General features: G+C 40.9%; 1 long non-coding RNA gene across 4 annotated transcripts in view; it reads right to left on the bottom strand.

Moving 5' to 3' along the window:
• LOC121045395 (uncharacterized) overlaps window positions 1-22,483 on the bottom strand; it is a 467,047-nt gene that overhangs the window by 186,956 nt on the left and 257,608 nt on the right. For 2 of the 4 annotated variants that reach the window (XR_005797730.1, XR_005797731.1), the window contains exons 4-5: window positions 18,247-18,426; window positions 7,934-8,009 (exon numbers count right to left, since the gene is read on the bottom strand). This is a non-coding gene — a long non-coding RNA (uncharacterized LOC121045395). Of the gene's footprint in view, window positions 1-2,916; window positions 3,404-7,933; window positions 8,010-18,246; window positions 18,427-22,483 lie in introns of those variants that run through there. The other 2 variants (XR_005797729.1, XR_005797732.1) reach the window with 2 other exon arrangements.

Genomic DNA, 22,483 nt, shown 5'->3' with positions numbered 1-22,483 from the left:
CTCCCTTGTTTTGTGGTATGATAAGGTGATTCAGACTTCATCTTTTACCAAGAATCTTTCTTGTTTTTTTGTTTTTAATGGAAAATAGTATTTAGAGACCACACTCAGTATACCTAACGACATCATTTTAAGTAGCTGACCATTGTTTCAACTTCTTTGAAAATAACATAACTAAGATATACGTTGCTTTATAGGTGAAATACACCATGAATTTTAATTTATGACTGCAAAGTTTTTACTTAATTTCTTGAACAATACATCTTTATCTTCTTACTTTTATGTTGAAACTCCTGGTTCCCAGTATCATTATATCCTTAATTTCCCCACCATATGCAAGAGTCTCATAATATGGTTACCAATATTACCACAAAATAAGATTACCAAAAAGAACCAAAGATGTTTTGGAGTTAACCTCATATGTCTTATTAGAGATGTACAGTTAAATCACTGTGTTTTAAAGTTACTGAAATTACTCCTGTCTATGCTAATGTTAACAACTTAATACACCAATAGTATTAAGTTGTCTTACTTTAATTTGTTTTACTTTTCATATCACTTTTAGAAAGGCCTTTCTAAGAGTTAATTTTGTTTTATAATTATTAAGATAATGATATGCTTCAAGAGTCAGGCTATACAGCAAGGCATGTTCAATCCAGAGAGAGTTTAGATTTATTGCTGGGTCTTCTCTCCTCTTTATCCCCTTGTGTAGCTTTTTCAAAAAATCTGATCAAACTATGTGTGTATCTGTATTTGTATCTCTTCCTTTTCTTATATACTATGCACCTTTTTGTTACCTTGCTTTTTCACTTTAAAGTACATTTTATATATCATATATTTCTTATACTGGCATTACACCTGCATTATATGGATACATATTAGTGTTCAAAGTCCAACCTTTACTGTGATTTACCCCCATCCTTTTCTATTATAAATAATGCTGCAAAAATTGTTATTTTTTTAGGGCACCTGTGTGGCTTAGTCAGTTAAGCGTCCAACTCTTGATTTCAGCTCAGGTCATGATCTCACAGTTTGTGAGTTTGAGCCCCACATTGGGCTCTGTGCTGACATTGTGGAGCCTGCTTGAGATTCTCTCTCTCTCCCTCTCCCCCAGCCCTTCCCCTGTTTGTGCACTCTCTCTCCAAATAAATAAACAAACTTAAAATAATCGGTCTTTTGCATATTTTTTGGCTTATATTTTTGTCTGTGTATCTTGGAGACAGATGCTCAGGAGCGGAGTTGCTGGGTTAATGTTAAATGGTTAGTAATTCTGCCAGACATTGCCAAGTTCTCCTCCATACCAGTTACACACTGCTGCATTTCCTCCAACAACACAGAAGAATGCCTATTTCTCCACAGAGATGCCAATAGACAATGTTATCATTCGGAACTCTGCCAACAGATAGGTGAGAGATTGTATCTCATTGTAGTTTTAATTTGCATTTCTGTGATCAAGGTTAAGCATCTTTTCACATATTTATGGAACTTTCCATTTCTTTTTCATTTTTTTTTCTTTGTGAACTGCCTCATTATATTTCTTGCCCATATTTCTAAAGAATTGCTATTTTTATTCTCTATTTTTAAAATATTGTTTGTCTATAAGGGATATCAATCCTGCTTGTGTGATTTCAGGTGCAAATATTTTTTTCTAATTGGTCATTTGATTTGTGACTATCTTTTAAAACAAATCTATACAGGCATTTGCAATTTCTAAGCCAAGTTTATGTTACAGATTTCATATTGATGTGTTGAAAGGCTACAACATAGTCGTCTTAAATCCTTGAAAAATAAGAGGTTCCTATAGAGGTTATTGCATCACCTGAAGCCAGATAAATTATTTCAAACATTATTTAAGTTTTCTACCATTTGCAAGGTATTTCTAAGACAAAGAGCATAGAGAAAGCAGAATTTTATGATTCCCCAACCACTATTTTGCTTGGATACCATCAAAAATATAGTGATTTACAATCCATACGTTCTTTTCAGGTCTTTTAATCATTAACATTTAAAACACCTGGAAACTGACTTTTGGTAATTAACCTTTTAAAAACGAATAGTCTATTTGCCCATGTGTTTCAAAGGTCTTGGCACATCACAATACTTCAAAAATGTTTAAAGGCAGAGCATAAAAGGGAAAAATAAAGAGGAAAAAGAGAAAGACTAAATAAATGGGGAGTGAACAGTAACTAGAGAGTCAGGCCCATTTTCTCATGTAACATGACATTTTCCACCAAGATGCCTGTAGCAAAGAGGAATTTTATTTTCTAACTCTCTGAATCCTTTCCCTAAGAAAAAAGCATCAAAGAAAGTCCACGGTGAAGATATTCCTAATAAGACACTATATCAAGGTAAATATTTATGCTGGTGGTGTTCAGAAGTACAGAACATAGGGAGGAATCACTGCTTTTTAAATTGGAGTGGATATGGATTTGAGATTGGACACAGCCATCTGTTCTTGAGAAAGTTTGTCTCCCTTTGTCTGTCAAGGATTCTGGCAGTGGATTAATTATGAGAAGGACCTTGCCGAGCCTGGGAAGGTGAAAGGGAGGACAACCAATGATTCATCGAATCTTTGCTCATGTGAGTTATAGAAGAATATTACACAGGTTGAACTGCTATAAGTGGACAGAAAGAGATGAATTTTAAAGAACATTAAATTTGAAAGAGACAGACTTATAAATTCCATATAAAGTAAAAATCTTCATTTATAAGACATATAGATAGATATGAATACACATTTAGTATGTAAATAAATACATAAATGTGGTGAATTACTCTTTAAAAATCTAGTAGAAAGTCATAATATTCGAGCTCAGAAGATAAAGGAATAAATACTATGTATTGGATACTACCTTATGCAAAATATTTTACATGATCTTATTTCCGTCCTTCTAAAGATCCTATAAGGGTTAGCCCATTTTATAGCTGAAGAAACAAAGACTCCACGCAGTTAAATAACTTTCCAAAGTTTACTCACAAGAGGTCAGGAAGCTAGAACCCAAAGCTGAGTCTCCAGCCTTTCATTATTTTTTTTCCACTATACCAGCTGACTTTAAAATATATTGATGGTTTCCCACACTACTGCAATGGATTTGTGTCTCAAATCCATTAGTTCTCAACAAAGAGCCACAAGACACTAAGAATCCAGACCAAGTTCTATTTTTCATTAAGTGGAGTTATGAGAATCAACAAGAAATATTGCTAACGTAAAACACAATGCACCCTTCTTCTCAGGAATGAGTTAGAAATCCAAGGAAAAACCTAACGGAGCCACAACTAATAACTAGATATTCTCTTGGCCGAAGCAAGAATACAAGGATTACTTACTATTGATGCTCTTATTTATGGTGTGGAGACAGAGCCTGGAGAAGTCTTGGATCTTTTATTGGAATAGTACATAATTAGCCTGTAAGAAACAGATCTCTTTTGTTTGTAAGAAAAATTACTTGGATTACCTTATCATGACTCTATAGGGATCTTGGAAATATGATCTTAATATTATTGTAAAATGAAGATGTAAGTTGAGGATACTCCATTATGTTGTAAAGTCTCCTTCTACATTACTCAAAGTATTTTGTGAACAGTAACTGAATTATTTAAGAATTGAACGAAATCCCGTCTCCATCTATTCTCTAACAAACGATCTTATCCAATGTTTAAAAAATCTTTGGATACAGATTAAACTAATAAAATATTTTGAACATTAAAACTGAGTAATCCTCCATGTTTCTAGATATTTTCAAGATCAAATCTGAGGTATAATTTTTGCAGGGATAAAAATAAAAATAAATCTCATTTGACTGCAAGGTTTTTACTTGATCCCTTCAGTCTTACATCTTCATGTTCTTTCTTTCATACTGAAAATCCTGCTTCCTGACATAACTATCATTATTTCTCATTTATTTTTCCATAATACTTAACAGTCTGCATGAGAATCTCAACTCCATCTCTCTATTATTTGATTGTGTAAGGGACTGTGGCACAGTTCTGATCCTTAAAAGTAAGAGAATCATTCCCAGATGTTTGGGCACAGTGTTTGGAGTTTGGACTCAGGGGACCCGCAAGGGGTTCCCAGCTCTACCACTCAGGCACAGGCTGAAGTCACTTAACCTCTCTGATCATCAGTGTTCTTACCTTCAGAGCTGTACCAACCACATACAATTGTGTGGATTAAGTAACATCTTTGAAGTAAAAGCAGTTAGTTGGATGTTAAGTTAGTATGGATGCTCTTGGTGAAAGGATGCATTTGTCTAGAAGTCTTTCTACAAACTATATTTCTTTAAAAATTAATGACTTAATCCTAGGCTTTACATAGGTACCTTGGTTCAAAGCTTCATGAGCATGGACACTATTTCTTTTATGCCCACCCAGAAACCGCAGTGCTTAGCACACTGCCTGGTGTAGCACAGGATCATAGCTTTTGAGTAAGGAAAAACATTAATTAATCAATCAATAATTCAGTCAATCATCAGGTATTTACTGCGTGCATATAATGCACATGTGTGTGGAACAGAAGGGAAATATATGGATGCTTTATTATTCTATTAAAAGTTCTATGGGAACAGTTACCAGTCTGGTTCTATGTCTATAGTTCTCAGGTATGGAAAGCAGTTTCTGCTCAATAAATATGGGCAGAGAGTGAATGTGTATGAGCATGAAGCGTATGTGACAATAGTAGGGAGAAGGTAGATTCACAAAAACACTGTGAGAACTGCTCATGTCAATCTGGGGGCATCTCAATTTTGGAGATGCAGAGGTGGTCCAAGCTCTCATTGAAGGGCTTCACAGAGGAGGTGGGAACCAGATACCATGATAAAATGAGAGGGCTTTTAGGAAGTAGAAAAGAATCAGGATAACTTTGTCCGGCAGGAATAAGCAGGAGCGGACACAGAGAAGTGGGTGCAAGCAGAGTGTGGATGGAAAGAGATGTACGACAATAGGACTACGCCACAGCATTGCTCAGAGGGGGCTTCACCACTGCTGAAGAGCTCGCTCTGTTCTGGCATGGATTGATGGATGGGTCAGCCATTTAGATTCTCTCAATCTCAGCAGTTCTGGGATGTCCTAGTTGTAGTACTTATCACAGACAGCTCTGGATATGACAGTGTCTAAGAGTTTTGAAACGTGAAAATTGCCATTTCAAACCTTTAAATTGTTTTCTGTCTCTCAGACTGAACTTTGCATTTATCATTGTAGCAGATTGTCTCTTTTTCCATGGAAATCACTTCAAGGGTCTCTTAGACACTACACTAGAATATTAAACAACGTCCCACCCAAAGACCCTAAAGAAAATGGAAACCTTGAGCCACTTGAGTGCAGGTGATTTAGGCAGAGAGTAAATCACACTGAGGTTGCACAATTCTTTTCTAATGTATTTTAATTGCAGGGAGGGACTGGGTTTCTCTGAAAGAACTGGACATGGACATTGTCAGTCATCCTGGAAGGAGACTGAAGGTATGACCACAGCCAATGAATAAGGGCATTAGGCTGGAGTGAAGGAAAATCATTTTCATCTCTCTGGTCCTCACTGCATTTAGGGCCTGGATCCCTGAAGAGCAGACATGCTCAGGATGCTGTTTATGTAGGAGGCCAGCTGTCCCACTGTCCAACTGCACACGGTAGCCACAAACAAGGCAAGTTGTCACTCCTGCCCGGACCACTGACATTGGTTGTGGGGGTACACTGTGGTTGACAGCACGGACTCTGAAGTCAGATGGCCTGAATTCAAATTCTAACTTGATTCTTTGCTAGTTGGGCAAATTACTTCCCCTCTCTGTGCTTCAGTTTTTTCAGTTAAGAACACTATAGAATCTGTCTACTCAATGATGGGCTACTGAGGTAATACAAAACACCCTCCTTATGGTGCTCTATTTCCTTTTATGCTCTTTAGCACATATCATAATCTGTAGGTTTTTATGCTTTTTATTGTTTTTATTTTAAATTATTTTTTAGAGAGAGAATGGGCGGGAGAGGAGCAGAGGGAGAGATAGACAGAATCTTGAGCAGGCTCCAGGCTCAGCACAGAGCACAATGCAGGGCTCAATCCCACAACCCTGGGATCATGACCTGAGCCTAAGTCAAGAGTCAGAAGCTCAACCAACTGAGCCACCCAGGCGCCCTGCTTATTATTGTTTTTATTTACTCTTTCTCCCTATGGGAATGTAAACTACCTAAGTACAGGGATTTTTGACTAATCATTAGTATAACATTTTTTGTATCATGTATAGTAGATGCCTTCCCCACAGTAGGTGCTTAATAAATATTTCTTGACTGGATAAAGAGTGTTGAAGGCTGTTCAATCAATGTAAATGGTTATAATCATTGCTCTTTATTCTCCTTTCTCACCCAGAATGTCCACTAAAGTCTTTTACATTTGAGCCTGGTCTCTGGTATTCAGTGGTCAATACAGAGCAATCTTTTTCATGGTTGAGACACAATGTGCTGATACCTCTCCTGCGGCTCTCTTCTGCCTGTACCATGAGAGAACCATCAGCAGTCACAGGAACCTCACATGGAATTGAGTTCTGGTTTATAAGCCAGCAAAGTCTGGACATTTATCTTATATAAAGTAAGAGGGAGAAAAGAAAAGTAATGCTACTTTATTTTTTTTCTACCAAGGATATAGACCTTATCCGAAGAGCCTTACAAGGAGGTAAGGTCTATAGTGATTTAATGTCCCTTTGTGGCAGGCATTTTGTTTCACCCTTGAGATAACAAGATAAGGGAATGATAATATTGATAACAACAAAAGTGTGACTAGTATTTATTGAGTACCCTTCTAAGCCCTTCACATGTATTATCACATTTAGTCCCAAAAAAAGGAAAGTTGGGTAGTGATTAGTGATGTAGTCATCTTAGATAACAAAACCAAGGCCCAGGGAGATACATGGATATATCCATTGTCACTCAGTGAGAAAGCCACAGAGAAGAAGCATACTACATGAGCCCATGGCTCAAAACCCACAGTATTATACTGACTTTAAATCCACACATGGTTCCAACTTATGGTGGACTTATGGGGGTGACTTATGGGGGTTGGAGGAAAAGCATGTAAATCAACATTCACAGAACAGTGCTTTAGGAGGTAAGGTAAGGCACCTTGAGTGGGGTAAACTGAACATGCCTATAGGAAACTAAGTTTTCTAGAAGCAGTGACATCTCCTAGACAGCAAGAGGGAAGCAAAAGTATTTCATAGGGCAAGAGTGTGCCCATGGGGGAAATGAGGAGGTTCCACGGGACCAAGATGAGAAAGACGCTGCTGCTTCCAGGGGATGCTGACATGGACAACTGGCCCGTATTTAAGTTGTGGTTGCTTAAACTTTTGTGTGCATAGGGGTGCCTGGGCGGATCAGCTGGCTGGGCGTCTGAATTAGGCTCAGGTCATGATCTCAAGGTTTGTGGGTCCAGGCCCCGCGTCGCACTCTGTGTTGACAGCTGGGACCTGGGAGCCTGGAGCCTGCTTCAGATTCTGTGTCTCCCTCTCTCTCTGCCCCTCCCCCATTCATGCTCTGTCTCTCTGTCTCTCAAAATTAAATAAAGTTAAAAAAAAAAACCCTTTGTGTGCACAGAAATCACCTTTGAAGCTATTGAAAAATGCTGTCTGCCAGGACTTATTGGGTCCAGGACAGAGCTCAGGAATCAGCGTTTTACCAAGCTCTCCAAGTGCTTCTGATAATTCTGTGGATCAAATTTTGGGAAATGTGGCTAATGATGGCTTTTAAGAAAGGATAAAATAAATAATGTGGTCACATCCCTGCTTTATAAAACCCCACTCAGGGGGCTTTGAAGGATGGCCAAGTAGAGAAGAGATGAGGCAGGGTTAGCTTAGAAGGCTGACCCCAGTAATCCAGGTATGAGAGCCAAGTGGTCCAACCTAGGCAGAGCTGAGGAGGGGGAGGTACCACAGAGGCAAGCTCAGAGCTATGGGCAGCTTACCTTGTCTGGGATTCTTCATTCAGTAGACTCGTGACCCACAGGCTGGGGCCAGAGCAGCATGACGGCCAACAACCTGCTGGAGAAAAACTCCAGGTCAACAACAGGAATGAAATATAACCTGGAATAAAATGAGGTTGACATGCAAGCACTGTATGATTCAATCAAAAATATTTTGAGAAAGGCCTGTTCACCTTTCATGACATTTTAGCTTTCAAATAACATTTGTTGGTATCTCACAGTCATAGGTATCCTTGATTAACTCAGCAGTGGCAATGCCAAAGTGGTGGCATCACATCATCATTTCAAGGGATGAAGTGAGTTGTAACTTATTCAACATTTACTGGGAACCTACCATGGTACATAGGGATAGAGGCAAGGGAAAAAAATGGCTCAGATTCAGCATGTCCATTAGGGTGGGAGAGATGGAACCGAATAGCACAATTAATGCTGCAACCAGGTTCTGGGAAAGGCCCAGGTACAAGTCTACAAATGCTCAGAGGTAGGAGGGATGGCTCTTGGCTGAGATAATAATTCAGGAGGCCATGAGTCCTGGAAGAGGGACCTGGTTGAACATGCAGAAATGAGATGGCAAAGGGATTTTAGGCTGAGGAAATAGTTTTAAGGGCATGACTAGAGACAGATAAATGAGGAAGGAAAACACTGGGCAGAGAAGCTCATGTAAACTGAAGCTTAGGGTTCAGAAATGGGTGAAGGATTGGAAACAAGCAAACTCGATTAACTGAGCACTTACCATGTACTGGAAGTGTTCTAAGTCCTTGAGTGTATTGACTCCGAATCTTACGGCAACCCTACGGGGTGGCTCTTAAGCCCACTATACAGAAGGGCTGAAAGTCCGTGAATATTGTACTAATGACCTGGGATTTTTTTCTCAGGCCAGTGATCTCAAACTGCAACGTGTTTGAGTGTTTACATGGAGGTGCCTTGGATGTGCTCGGGGCCTAAGGAAGGGGGAATCCAAAGGGCAAGGGCCCCCAATTCTCAGGTCTAAACTAAAGATGATCTGTTCTCACCTGTTTTGTTTCTAAGCTTCTAAGCAAGATTCTTTGTTTTGAGAAAATATTATTTACATTCTTTTTAAGTGTGTAAATCATTTGGAGACAGGCAGTGTCATGATAAAGGCTGAATTTATAAACACAAGATTAATCTGGGTGTACGTGTAGTATGAAACAAAGAAGGATGTCAGCTTCAAAGTTGTTTAAATAGTCCAGGAAAGAGATAATACAACCAAGTGCTGGGGTAATGGCAGTGATTATGGTTACATGGGGCAGGGGTACATACGGATTTAGAGCTGAGGCACAGGTAGGCTCTAGGTGGCTTGGAAACTGAGGGGGAGGAGAACCAGAAGGTTCTGATGTGAGCAGAGCAAGCAGGGCTCAAGGGATGAGGGAAAGAGCTCAGGTCTGGTTGTAATCAGGTTCTGTCTCATACTCAACATCTCTCTCTGCAGAAGAGCCAACTTTCCCACTGGGAAGGACTCTGCAGTTATTTTACACCCAGCATAGCATTTCCAATGAAGTAAGACCTTGATCAATCTGTACTGATTTAATTTGACTATCCCGTGACATCATCTCAAGTTCAAGTTTTAGACAAGGTGGAAACAGAAGGTGCCTTTGTTTTTGACTTGAAATAGATGGAAGGAATGAGACAAGCTTCCAGACAGCTGTTGGGGCACAGATTTATACGGCAGAGTGATGCCACACAGAAAGCAATGGTTTTTGCAACTAGAAGGACCTAGTTTCCAATCCTGCCTTGTCCAGTTTCAGATGTACCACTTTGGGAAAGTTTCTTTAAGTGCTCAGCATCTGTTTTTGCATTTTTTTTAATGAGGGGAATAATATATGTCTTCTTAAAATGTTGTGATAATACAGTGTGATAATTTATGTAATGCTCAGAATCTTGTGTGGGTATTCAGTAAGTGCTATGCAAATATTAGCACACCTGTTCCCTGCCACCACCCCCCCAGACCATGTTAAAGAATTCTTCCCTCTTATACCCCTATCTGTGTCCAAGGTCCTACAGCTCAATCTCCTTAAAGAGTGTTTGTGCATATGGAAGACACTTAGGTAAATTAATGCTAATACCCATGATATGTTGGAAGTGAAGATGATAAATCTACTAGGCCAAGCTGTGAAAAGGTAAAGGGAAAAGGTAAAACCTTCAATTAGAGTCAAAGGAACCACCCACGCAAAGGCATGACATTTTATTATAGGTGCCATGCAGGAGGTCAGAAACCTCAGAGGATTGAGGTCATTTTGATAAAGTGCTTTTTTCCTATGAGCATTTAAGTTTAATTAGTATACTTTAGATGTGATTTGTTTCCTCACTTTTGTTTTCTGAAGAAGGGTATACATACATATATAAACTGATTTTGTAAAAAGAAAAACAAAACAAAACAAAATCCAAAACACAAAAAAATCCAGCTTCTTGATTTAAAAACAATAATTGTGAAGCACTTGGAGGTGAAGTCAAATACTAAGGGTTTAGTAATACCAATGCCATCTGTAATTTGCATACACTACAAAAGTAATCAATCTTGTATTGTTTTGAGTTCAATGAGTACACAGCAGTTGATGACTTTGCCCCCGATAATCCTTTTCAAATGTTATTTTCAATTCAAAGGTGCCTGGTGAATAATACTGGATTTCCCAAGTATGACAATGGTGTGCTGCCCACGGAGGGTGGGTCTTCTGTGGAGATGAAAAAGATGATGCGGAAGCCAGGAGCACCTGGGCTACCACCAGGTGCTCCCCATGAGTGGTGGAGGAGGCAGGCATCTACTGAGACGCCTGTATTTTGGGTTTCTCCAGGCACAATCAAGGCCTGGCAGCAACCCAGAAGGAGGGCAGGTAGGACACGAACATGCTCCTCCTGTGGTTTTTCGAAGCTGGCTTGTATTGGCCTGCAATGTTTAATTGTTATACTTTGGGGAGCTAGCTGATGAACCATCATTGCTTGAATCAGAACATGGTGGGGGTACTTATACGAGGAAAATAGGCAAACTCTACAGTAAAGTGGCCAGGAAAGAACTGAAACTGAGTTCTGCCTAAACACATACCCTCAGGATCAGCGATACTCTTGAGAAACATTTCTTTTCAGGGAGATGTCTCTGAATGAGCAAAGGAGTCCAAGATCATTTTCTGCACGTCTCAACTTTCCATTTCTCTTGACTCTTAGAAACAGAGGAAAGAAACAGCCTCTCCTCCTCCTGCGTCTTAGGGGGAATGAAACCTGAATCATCAGAGTCTGCTTCTCTTTGAAGCGCGGCTACGTTCTGCAATGGCCATTTTGATGAGTTATTTCTACGTTTTGACAGATTTTCTCAGAATATGATCTACCTCTGAAGAGCAATAACATCCCAGATGGCATCTTCAATGAGGTATCTGAATGGCCGTTAATTCCGAATCAATACGATTACTCAGAGTGAGTTGTGTGTGTTTGTAGAGAGCGTCTGTGGGTGTTCCCAGCAGCAAGCTTTCACGATTTAAAGAGCAGAGATTCTGAGATTCTTTGAGAAGGCAGCTGCAGGGTGGGAAAGTGGTTCGCAGGATGGGAAGGGTAGAAGGAGGAACATGTTATCTTGTATTACATGGTACCCATTTCATCCCAAAGGAATCGTTATTTATTCATTCATTCACTTATTCCTTTTCTTTTGTCCAAAAATATACATTTTTTTCCAACACAGAGCATTGAACATTAATGACACCGTGTTGTGCGCTGAGGAGGGAGTAGTGAAAAAGACAGGCAGTCTCTGCCCCTGGGAGGAGGCCAAATAGGGGAGAGAGTTATCCAACTAATTATTGTACTCATAATGATTTAATTTCATCTGTAATAGGTGCTCCAGTGGAGAACTATGGAATGCAACAGATAACAGATCCCACTTAGGCTTATGGGATCAGGTGAGACTTCCTAGAGGAAGTGATATCTAGCAGTGATTTGAAGGAGGAGGAGCTGGCCAGATGAAGAGAGAAGGGTAAAGCTCCAGAAGGAGGAATGTGGATCACAACGGTTCTAGGCATGTTCACGGAGGGGAGAGAGTCAATGTAGCTGTTGTGTAGTGAGAGAAGAGGTGAGTTGTGGGGGAAGACGTCAGAATAGGTTGGGGGCAATCTTGCAAGGCCTGGTAGGTATTTTCCGGTGGGATGTTTAATAATTTAATTTAATAGGTTCTAATAATCAGGAGTGACATGTTGAGGGATTTGTATTTATTTTATTTATTCATTTATTTTTTAATTTTTTTAATGTTTATTAATTTTTGAACGAGACAGAGACAGAGCGTGAGTGGGGGAGGAGCAGAGAGAGAGAGGGGGACGCAAAATCCGAAGCAGGATCCAGGATGTCAGCTGTCAGCACAGGGCTCGAAGTGGGGCTTGAACCCACGAACTGTGAGGTCATGACCTGAGCTGAAGTCAGACGCTTAACTGACCGAGTCACCCAGGCACCCCTTAATTTTTATTTTTTTTAAATTTTATTTATTTTTGAGAGAGAGAGAGAGTGAATGGGGAAGGGCAAAGAGAGAGACAGAGAGAGGAGAGAGAGAGAATCCCAAGCAGGCTCTGTGCTGACAGCGCAGAGCCCATGAACGGTGAGCTTGTAACTTGAGCAAAATCCAACTGTCAGACACTTAACTAACTGAGCCACCCAGGTTTCCTGAGGGATTTGTTTTGAAAAGACTCTTGGGCTACTGAGGAAAACGAGAAAGAAGCAGGAGAGGAATGTGAGAGGATCCTGGATTCCTGAACCCACTCTCATCCATTCATTCACCAATTCCTAGACATGCCTTAACTTCTCTTCAGGCTGCCTTGATGCTGCCATCCTAAAACATTCTATAAGAAAGTGTGATGCACAGAAGTACAGGCACTGACCAAATGATAGAGGAATATGACATCTTAGAAAAAGAACGTGTAATGATTTATCAAATCCTGATTTCTTTTTTTCTCTAAGCTGCATGACACACGGTCAGCACCTTCCACAGACTATCCCCAACCTTGTTTCTATTATGTGTTTGGGGAAATTAGTCATCCAATTTTTAATAAAGCGAGCTAGACTGCTTTCTTCCTCATATGCCTCACCACTTAAAATATTTTGATTGCGGTTACTAGTGTAGAGAAGCAAAGGGTCTCTGCTTATAGAGGGGACAAGTAAATTTTAGCAATCCACATGGGGCATGGGATTCATTCAACAGTCCTGTTATCAGTGCTAGCCTTGAGGATCTAAAGATGAAAAGGCTATTACCTGTCCTTGGGGAGCTCATTATCTAATGGCCTATGTGATATTGATATGTAATGGCATAAATGCAATGATAAAGGGAAACATGGGGTCTAGGGGAGCAGAGAGTAAGAAGCCAGTAATTGGTATTAAGAGTTCTTCTTTAAGAACTGATGTTTGTGTTAAAGCTTAATTCATGAGTAGGAGTTAACCGCAGAAAATGTTGTGGTAGATAGAGAGGGAGGGGACCACTCCAGCTATAAGCAAAGGTAGAGAGGAACAGACCACTGGTGTCCAGACCTCTATGAGGCACTAGATCAAATGCATTTAACTATGTATCTTCATATTTGTTCTTTCCCTTGAGAGTGTCAGTTTCAGAAGAGTGCAACATTTCTTCCATGGTTGTACCTTGAGGCAGTGTCACGTGACAGAAAGAGAGCAATGACATGGATATCACAGAACTTGATTTGCTTCTCACTGCTCCCAATAGCCATGTGACCTAGGACAAAGCACTGTAACCTTTAGGCTTCAGATTCCTCATATTTTAGGCTGGGCAATAGGGTTTGTGAGTGTTCTCTTACATGAGATCCTCTAGGTAAGGCAGCAGCAAGACATTCAATGGATGTTGAAGTAGACTGAGGTCTTTTCTTTTAATTTTTTTTAAACATTTATTCATTTTTTGATAGAGAGACCCAGAGCGTAAGCGGGGGAGGCGCAGAGAGAGGGAAACACAGAATCCGAAGCAGGCCTCAGGCTCTGAACTGACAACACAGAACCCAATGTGGGGCTCGAACTCACGGACCGTGAGATCATGACCTGAGCTGAAGTCGGACGCTTAAGCAACTGAGCCACCCAGGCTCCCCTAAGTGGACCAAAGTCTTTTGATGATCCATGATTCAGCTGATATTTATGTTATTTTTGAATGTATATTTTTCTTTCATGTTTCTGGTGTGTAAGTACAGTCTTAGATTGAGAACAACCTTGTGAGTGACTTAAGCATCAGAATCAACCCTGTGACAATTCCTTCATCTGTACAGTGAAGAGCTCTGTTTAGGTGCTCTTTTACTTTTGAATTTTGTTAAATGTTTATTTAGTTTTTGAGGGCGTGAGGGAGAGAGAGAGAGCAAGCTGGGGAGGGGCAGAGAGAGGAGGCAGGGAATCCCAAGCAGGCTCCATGCTGTCAGGACAGAGCCTGACGTGGGGCTCAAACTCATCAACCGCATGATCATGACCTGAGCCAAAACCAAGAGTTGGATGTTTAACTGACTCAGCCACCCAGGTGCCTTACCCTTCTACTTTTGAAACCTGAAGATTTTGATTCAAAGACAATCCTAATTATAAGCACCGAGTAGTGTATGGAGTTGTTGAATCACTATATTCTACACCTGAAACTAATATAACACTGTATGTTAACTATACTGGAATTAAAATAAAAAACCTAATAGTAATTAAAAAACAAAGACAATCCTAGTTAATGGAGCCATGTGCTACTCCCTCCAGGGGAGGGCTGTGTCCCTATGCTCAGGGGACTCAAGAGATACATTTACTATGTTATTATTAACTTTTTGGGGGGCTCTTCAATGTAATATGGGTAATTTCCATTTTTGCTATATATCATTTGAATTTCTATTTTCAATGAAATTAAACTTTAAAAACTTTTCTCTCTCCAACTATTGGATATTGACAGTAATTGCTTGCAGAAAGTGGTTTTAGGTCACTCCTCTAATTGGTTTTACATAATTGATTTGGGAATATGTTTTATAAACTTGAATTTTGACACTTGTACCCAGAACACAATTTATTTCATTGTATCCAGGAACCGTCAATTTTAAGGTGTATCATTATTATATAGACAACTAGAAAAGAAAAACTGCTTCCAATTAAACTATGGCACAGTAATTTCTTATCACTCTGAGTCTTTAAAAAACTCATCGAAAAGAGCTCCTTTAGACTTATTTAGACATAAGCTTTTGCCACATGTAATTCTTGTGCATTTATTTTTTAAAAGTGAAATTAATTGATTAAGGTACTAATAAAACTTCTTCACACTCAAAGTAAAACTTTTCAGGTTCACTATTCAATTCAAAGCTATTGATATCTGGTCTTTCCCATACTATGGCCACTGGTGATACAGCGTTTCTTGAAAGAGGGGAGCATTATTGCAACGGGTATCTCCTGAGGTACTGATCCTAATTCTGCAAATTTTTAACAAAATTTTTTTAATGTTTATTTATTTTGAGAGAGAGAGATAGAAAGAGACAGCAGTGGAGGGGCAGAGATGGGGAGACAGAATCTCAAGCAGGCTGTAGGCTCTCAGTGCAGAGCCTAATGCAGGGCTTGAACTCACGGACCGTGAGATCATGACCTGAGCCGAAATCAAGAGTCAGATGCTTAACCAACTGAGCCACCCAAGCGCCCCCATCATTCTGCAACTTTTAATACCTATAGATAGGCAATGACAACTGCATCAAGCTTTCTACCTACCAAACCAACAGCATTCTAATTTTAAAGTTAATTGTGAAATAAAGAAAGGTAAGTCAAATATGCCTGAAAAACAGTGAAAGTATGGTGTAGAATGTACCTGAGGCTCATCAACTGGTCTGGTGCTTATTTTGCTCACTAGGCATCTGTATAATGTGCACTGATAAGCCGGGAGTCCCATTTTCAACTCCAGGACCAATATTTCACTTCATGAAGTTAGAAAAGGTCCATCACAACTGTTTTATTGTTTCTGTTAAAATTCCATTCTGAACCCCAAAGTCTACAGCATCACTTAATGCTGATCAAATTGCACCTTGGTGACATGCCCAGTGCCATATGACTCTTCCAAGAAAATAGGAACATTCATTTCCCAATAACAGTAACTGCAAGAGTTCATATGATACAAAAGAAAAGTTTCTTTTTTTCCCTCTGATTTTATATTTTATCTCATCAATTTTCCCTTTCTATTTCACTTCGAAAATTGCTGCACAAATCTCTGGTGGAACTATGTGTGTGAGAAAGGCTTTTTACTTACTTTCAGTTCCTACCATTTGTACTTCCCATTATGCACCTGACATACCAGGTAAGTGAAATGACCTGCGGAAGAGGGCCTCTGGGAACAGACTGGGCATCGTACGGCAGCCCCTGAAACTATAGCAACATTACCCTGGGTCTCCCTGGTGAGTTATCCACAGGTTTCTTACTAGCAAGCTCACTATATTTATTATAGCTTACTCATCTATTCTTCTATATATTCAGCAAAAATTTATGGACCAGACTCCATACAGTTACCTGAGATACAGTGCATACAGGAAATATCCCTGCCTTCTATGAGTTCAGAGTCTAGCAATAAGATATAAAAGATAATGGAAGAAATCAGAACAGGCTTTAAGTGCCAAGATCAAGGTAAGTGTTGGGTATTATGAGAGTAGTGAAGGGGGCTGGGTCGCTCCGGGCTGGGTCACTCCGATAAGAACAAGGTGGGGAGGGGCGCCTGGGTGGCTCAGTCAGTTAAGCCTTCGACTTCAGCTCAAGTCATGATCTTGTGGTTTGTGAGTTCGAGCCCCACATTGGGCTCTGTGCTGACAGCTCAGAGCCTAAAGCCTGCTTCAGATTGTGTCTCCCTCTCTGCCCCTCCCCTGCTGGAGCTCTGTCTGTATGTCTCTCTCTCAAAAACAGACATTAAAAAAAAAAAAAAAAGAACAAGGGGGGAAAGTAACATGAATTGAAAGAGTACGTATTAGGTTCCAACAATAGTACAGAAGATCCCATGTACACATCCCTCAAATCCCCTCCAATGGTGGCATGTTATAGAACCACTCTACATTGTCAAAAGCAGGAAATTGATATTGGCACATTACAATAACAAGTCCACAGACGTGACTCAAAAGTCACCAATTTTCACATGCACTCATTTTATCTTTGTATAAAATGAATGGATTTAAAAATTTTTTGATGTTTATTTATTTTTTTGAGAGGGAGGGACAGAGTGCGAATAGGGAAGGGGCAGAGACACAGGGAGACACAGAATCCGAAGCAGATGCTACAGGCTCTGAGCTGTCAGCACAGATCCCGACACGGGGCTGGAACTCACAAACGACGAGATCATAACCTGAGCCGAAGTTGGACACCTAACCAACTGAGCCTCCCAGGCGGCCCTAAAACGAATAGATTTTAAACCCGAGAATTTTTTTTTTTTAATTTTTTTTTTCAAAATTTATTTATTTTTGGGACAGAGAGAGACAGAGCATGAATGGGGGAGGGGCAGAGAGAGGGAGACACAGAATCGGAAACAGGCTCCAGGCTCTGAGCCATCAGCCCAGAGCCTGACGTGGGGCTCGAACTCACGGACCGCGAGATCGTGACCTGGCTGAAGTCGGACGCTTAACCGACTACGCCACCCAGGCGCCCCTAAACCCGAGAATTTTAACGGAGCAACTTGCAGGGCATGTGGGAAGAAGACAAGTTCAGAATTCAATCACAAATTGCCTTCTTTCTCCAATATGCTCATTAGTTTCCTTCTGTGTCCACTGAGCAGAGGTGACCTCACTCCAAAGAGTGGCACTGACATAGGAGACAGACAAACTGAGAGCAATCAATCAATCAGTCCCAACCTCCATCTGGGTGTTGTGCCAGTCAGGAGATGAGCCAGCTGTTGAGCATTGCCAGTGGCATCCAGCTATATGTATTTCATGATACGTCACTGGTGTCAGGTGACACAAAGTTTTTATTTGAATTTTGATGAAAATGCTAAGGTGGTACCCTGGAAACATACGTGGGCCTTGGGGTCAGACCAACTAGTATCTGAAATCAAACTGCCATTTACCAGCTCTGTAACCATGAATAAATCACCTTATCTGAGTGGCAGCCTCTTCATCTGTGAAATGGGCATGCAAATAGTACCTCCCTGGAAGGAGATAATACCTGGCAATTAGTAGGTGCTCACTGAAAGGGGAACATTCCCCTTTCGTTCTCCTGTGTCCATTAACGTTCTCCTGTGACTGTGACTTGTACTTTCTGTATCTTAATGGTATGACCCATCAATGTTTACTTTTTTCCTTTTAAATTATAGAGCGCCTGTGAGTTTGCAAAATGCTTACACATACCTATTTCTTGTTTGCTCCTCTCAACAGTCTGGTAAGACTCCTAAGGATGAGTCGCCTGAGGTTACACAGGTAGTAAGTGGTGGGGCCAGATCTAATCTCCGGTCTAATGATTTCAAATTCCGTGTTCTTCCTGCTGTACCTGGCCATCTCCCAGGTGCCAAAGGGGTTGTCAAGATTCTTCTGAGGAAGAGAGATGAAATAGCTCTGGATAATTTAGGGGCAAAGGAAAGATAGCTTTCAAGTTTATAACATAGCCAAACCAGGACTGTGAGTTTGTCCCTTCAGGGGAGCACCCAGGAGCACTTGACAGTGATATTGAGTTTTGTTTTGCTTTATGTATTTCCTGTGGCAGAGAGAGGATATTTTTTGTCCTTTCTCCTGTTCTCTGCCAAGTCATCTGTTTGGTTGCCCATTAACTGAGGATATATGGTGTGTTTCTCTTTTCTTCTCTAACCCAGAGTGAAAAGGTACCTAGATAATAGATCACTTTTTTGTTTCTGTTGGGGACCTGTTGTTTCTGGGGTAATTAGCAAACAGCTTGGCAAACGTTATTGGGCAGAGGACAAACAGGAAACACACATAATTATTTCTCCTAGTTAGAGACCAGAAGCTACATTTATCCCCTTGGGAAAGGAATATAAAACATCTCCAGTAAATATATCTTGTCAGGTAGCTGTTCTCCACCAGGGAAAATCTCCACAGCTCCTGGTACAGAAACACCAAGAAGCATAGCTAGTCCATCATCATTATTAGCCTTCTCTCCATCCTGTCTTCACTCATAAAAGTGTGGTCTCTCTGCCTCATGGAGTCAGTTCGAATTGGAGCCTGGTATGGAATGTGCTTTGGTGTGAGGGGACAGTGTGGGATTTGGGTAGGGGAAGCAGGTCGACTGGAGTGGATTCCCAAATCCTTGATTGCCTGTGTGACCCCGGGGAAGCCTTCATAATCGTGGATTCTCATAATCTTTTTGTAATTGTAATTCTCATTTACATAATGTGGGTTCCAATATATCCTTTAAAGTGTTAATGTGATGATTCAATAAGACAATATATGTTAAATGCATAAAATAATGGTCTGACATATAGTAGATGCTGGATAAATGTCAACCTCAATTCTTTCTTCCTCTGATGTTCCTGTGCGTCCCTAAAGGCAAGCAGTAAAAAAAATATATCTATTATGTCTTAAAGAGCTGATCAATCTTGCCTGATTACCTACATTATTGCACCTCTCAGGGCCCTGGCCCTCTTGGCAATGAGGTTCAGACGTTCTTTGCCTGCTGAGCACTGGGCTGCCATCTTGGGAGGGCTCTTGGAGCTTCTGCTGGGTCACTATGCCCCAAGCATTTGCCCTTACCCACCATGGGAGGTATGGGAGCAATTCTCCAGCTAATTTGACAGTTACATGGAAGAGTGTTTCCCAAATCACAAGGTTGTTGAGATTAAACTGGTAATTACCACATGCAGACTTCCCCGAGTGTTCACTTGTCTGTATCCAACACTGACTGAGTGACTGGGATTTTGAGTGGCCTTTGAGCCAGATTTAAATTGTGGCAGATGTGAACAAACATCAAGACTAGGGAGAAGTTATTAGTGATGACACAGTGCTCTGCCACGGGGTGTGGGATGTGTCAGTCAGGGCTGCAGACCTTGGAATGCAGGTCCTTTCTTCAACGTGGCTGAAGCCTATTATCCTGCCTTACTGAGCACAGACACCTTCCTGGCAAAGCCTTCCTGAACCCTCCTTTCCTCAACTCAAGCTAGAGTAATTGCTCTAGATCTATATACTGATGGCATCCACAGTGATCTCCATACCCTGTGACAATTCTTGATGAATGTATGAGTTGTATGCCTCTCCCAGACTGTTCTGCTCTATGACACAGAACTATACTGTCACCACCTGTGCCACCTCCTAAGAGAAAAGCTGACTGACTCCTTTTAGGGAAAGTGGATCAGGAAACTTTGTTTCCAACACTCTTCTCCCTGGAACACCCACCTCCCCCCCACCCCCCCACACACTGTGCTTCTTGGTTAGCATTAGAGTTGACTACAAACAAGAGGGAAAATCAATAGCAGTGGCTAAACCCAAGATACAGCCTTATTTCTCTCCCAAGTGAAAGAAGTGTCAGACTGAGAAGTCAAAATGTCATGGTGGCTCCTTTCTTTGGGGCCACAGAGACTCAGGGTCCTATCTTTATTCTCTATCATGTCTTCAAGGTTACTTTATGATCCAGGATTCGTACTGGTACTGTAGGTGGCAAGGACAAGGTTCAAGCTGGAAGAAGGAGGACAGTCGAGAAGAGCAAACTGGAGGCACACCTCAGCTAAGTTGGCTTTCTTTAAGTATGAATCAGTCTACACCATTCCTGTATACACCTCTTCAGCCAGAACGTTAAGTGCATGGCAGCATTTGGCTGCCCGTTTTTTCCCTAAGAAGGCAAAGTGCCCTGCCAAAAATTGGGGTTCTGATATTAAGCAGTTCGGAGAGAATGTGCCTTGAGCTGGGCAACTAACAGCCACAGCATCCAGGATAAAAATTTAAGACAAACACACAAACAAACAAAACAATGCAAGTGAAGGGAGTTACATTTCCCTCCTCTATGAAGACTCAAACCCTAAAAGCTATTTCTCCTGACAAAGCACAATTCAGATGTCTGTCTTGGGGAGAGAGACAAAGATGGGAAAAAATGATGCCCCTTTTCAGTTTCATGGAAACAGCCCAACGAAATCAACGAGTGAGAAAAAATTAACACATTAATATGTATTAATTTCCTACTTGCTGCAGGCACCAGCACACATTTCATCTTATTTGAATTCTCACAACATCCCCCAGAGGTAAATACTATTACTTTCATTTTGTATATGGAGGCTCAAGTTCAGAGAGGTTAAATAACTTGCTGTAGGTTGCAGAGCTGGTAAGTCATGAAGCTGAAATTTAAACTGAATCCCCTTACAAATAGCTGCTGCTCCCTGTTTAATAGTAACTCTCAACACAAAAGTAGAAGAGGGAAGAAGAGGCATGACAACATCTCCGATTCAAAGAACAAAATGCCCTTGAATTTTGGTTTCAACATTTGGTGTAGAATACTAAATGTTCATAGTTCCTTTCAAGTACAGACACTTGTCTGATAGACAACATTTTCTGCATACATGAATTCTGAAAATATTTTAAATCTCAACCAAGATGCTCTATACTCGTGGTGGAGGGGGAGAGGAGAGCTGAATGCACGACTTCAATGTCTGAATGTGCGTGGCCTGCTGGCCACAGAACTTGGAACTCTGGAGGACTCATCCCATGCTAAAGCAATGCTAATGCCTGTTGAGAGTTAGGCCACTCCAGGCTTCTAGGATGGGTGGAGGGGCAAGTAAGGGAGACAGTGTCGGAGCTTCTGAAGGCAGCTGTGAGTGCAATCCCTTAGGGACCAAAGGGAAGTTAGAGGACACTATGGCCAGCCTCCCACACATAGCCAAATGTTCTCTGATACCCCTTATGAGTAAGCATCCAGCCCTTAAAGGAAGATTAACATAGGAGGCTTGCTGTTTTCCATGCATGGTGCCTTTCTATACATTATCTTCAATAATCCTAATGTTGTACCTCTAAGCCTATGAGAGAGGTAGAGATCATTCCTTTATATATATATTTATATATGTATTATATTTACATATAATATATATATATATTAATAGATTTTTTTTGAGAGAGAGAGAGACCGAGTGTGAGTGGGGAGGGGCAGAGAGAGAGAGGGAGACACAGAATTTGAAGCAGGCTCCAGACTCTGAATTTTCAGCACAGAGCCCAATGTGGGGCTCGAACTCATGAACCAAGAGATCATGATCTGAGCTGAAGTCAGATTCTCAACCGACTGAGTCACTCAGGCACCCCATCCTTTCCTTTTGTAACTGAGTTCATGGTTGGGTATGTAGGACTCTCCAGAAACCACACAGCTAGGATGATTAGCCAGGCCATCTGGCTTCAAAGTGAATGTTCTTTCCTTGCATGGTCACTGCATCCTTGTCTTGGTTCTTGCTCCATACTTCACTTGTTCCGGCTGGCTAGATGGCAATGGCACCACCATCTCTTCCACACAGGACATAATCGGCACACCATTCATCAGTTAATTGACTTCTCCAGGATACTGGTCAGCTTCTTCAATGGTTTTCCTGACCACAGCTCCCCAAGCTGAGCATACCCTTCTGGCTGTGGTCAGGATGGAATGGGGTTTGCCCTCTTCGCATTTAAA

Source organism: Herpailurus yagouaroundi, unplaced genomic scaffold (assembly GCF_014898765.1).
Source record: "Herpailurus yagouaroundi ecotype Mexico unplaced genomic scaffold, PumYag 190, whole genome shotgun sequence".
NCBI classification, from domain to species: domain Eukaryota; kingdom Metazoa; phylum Chordata; class Mammalia; order Carnivora; family Felidae; genus Herpailurus; species Herpailurus yagouaroundi.
This window is presented reverse-complemented; position numbering and strand designations above follow the sequence as displayed.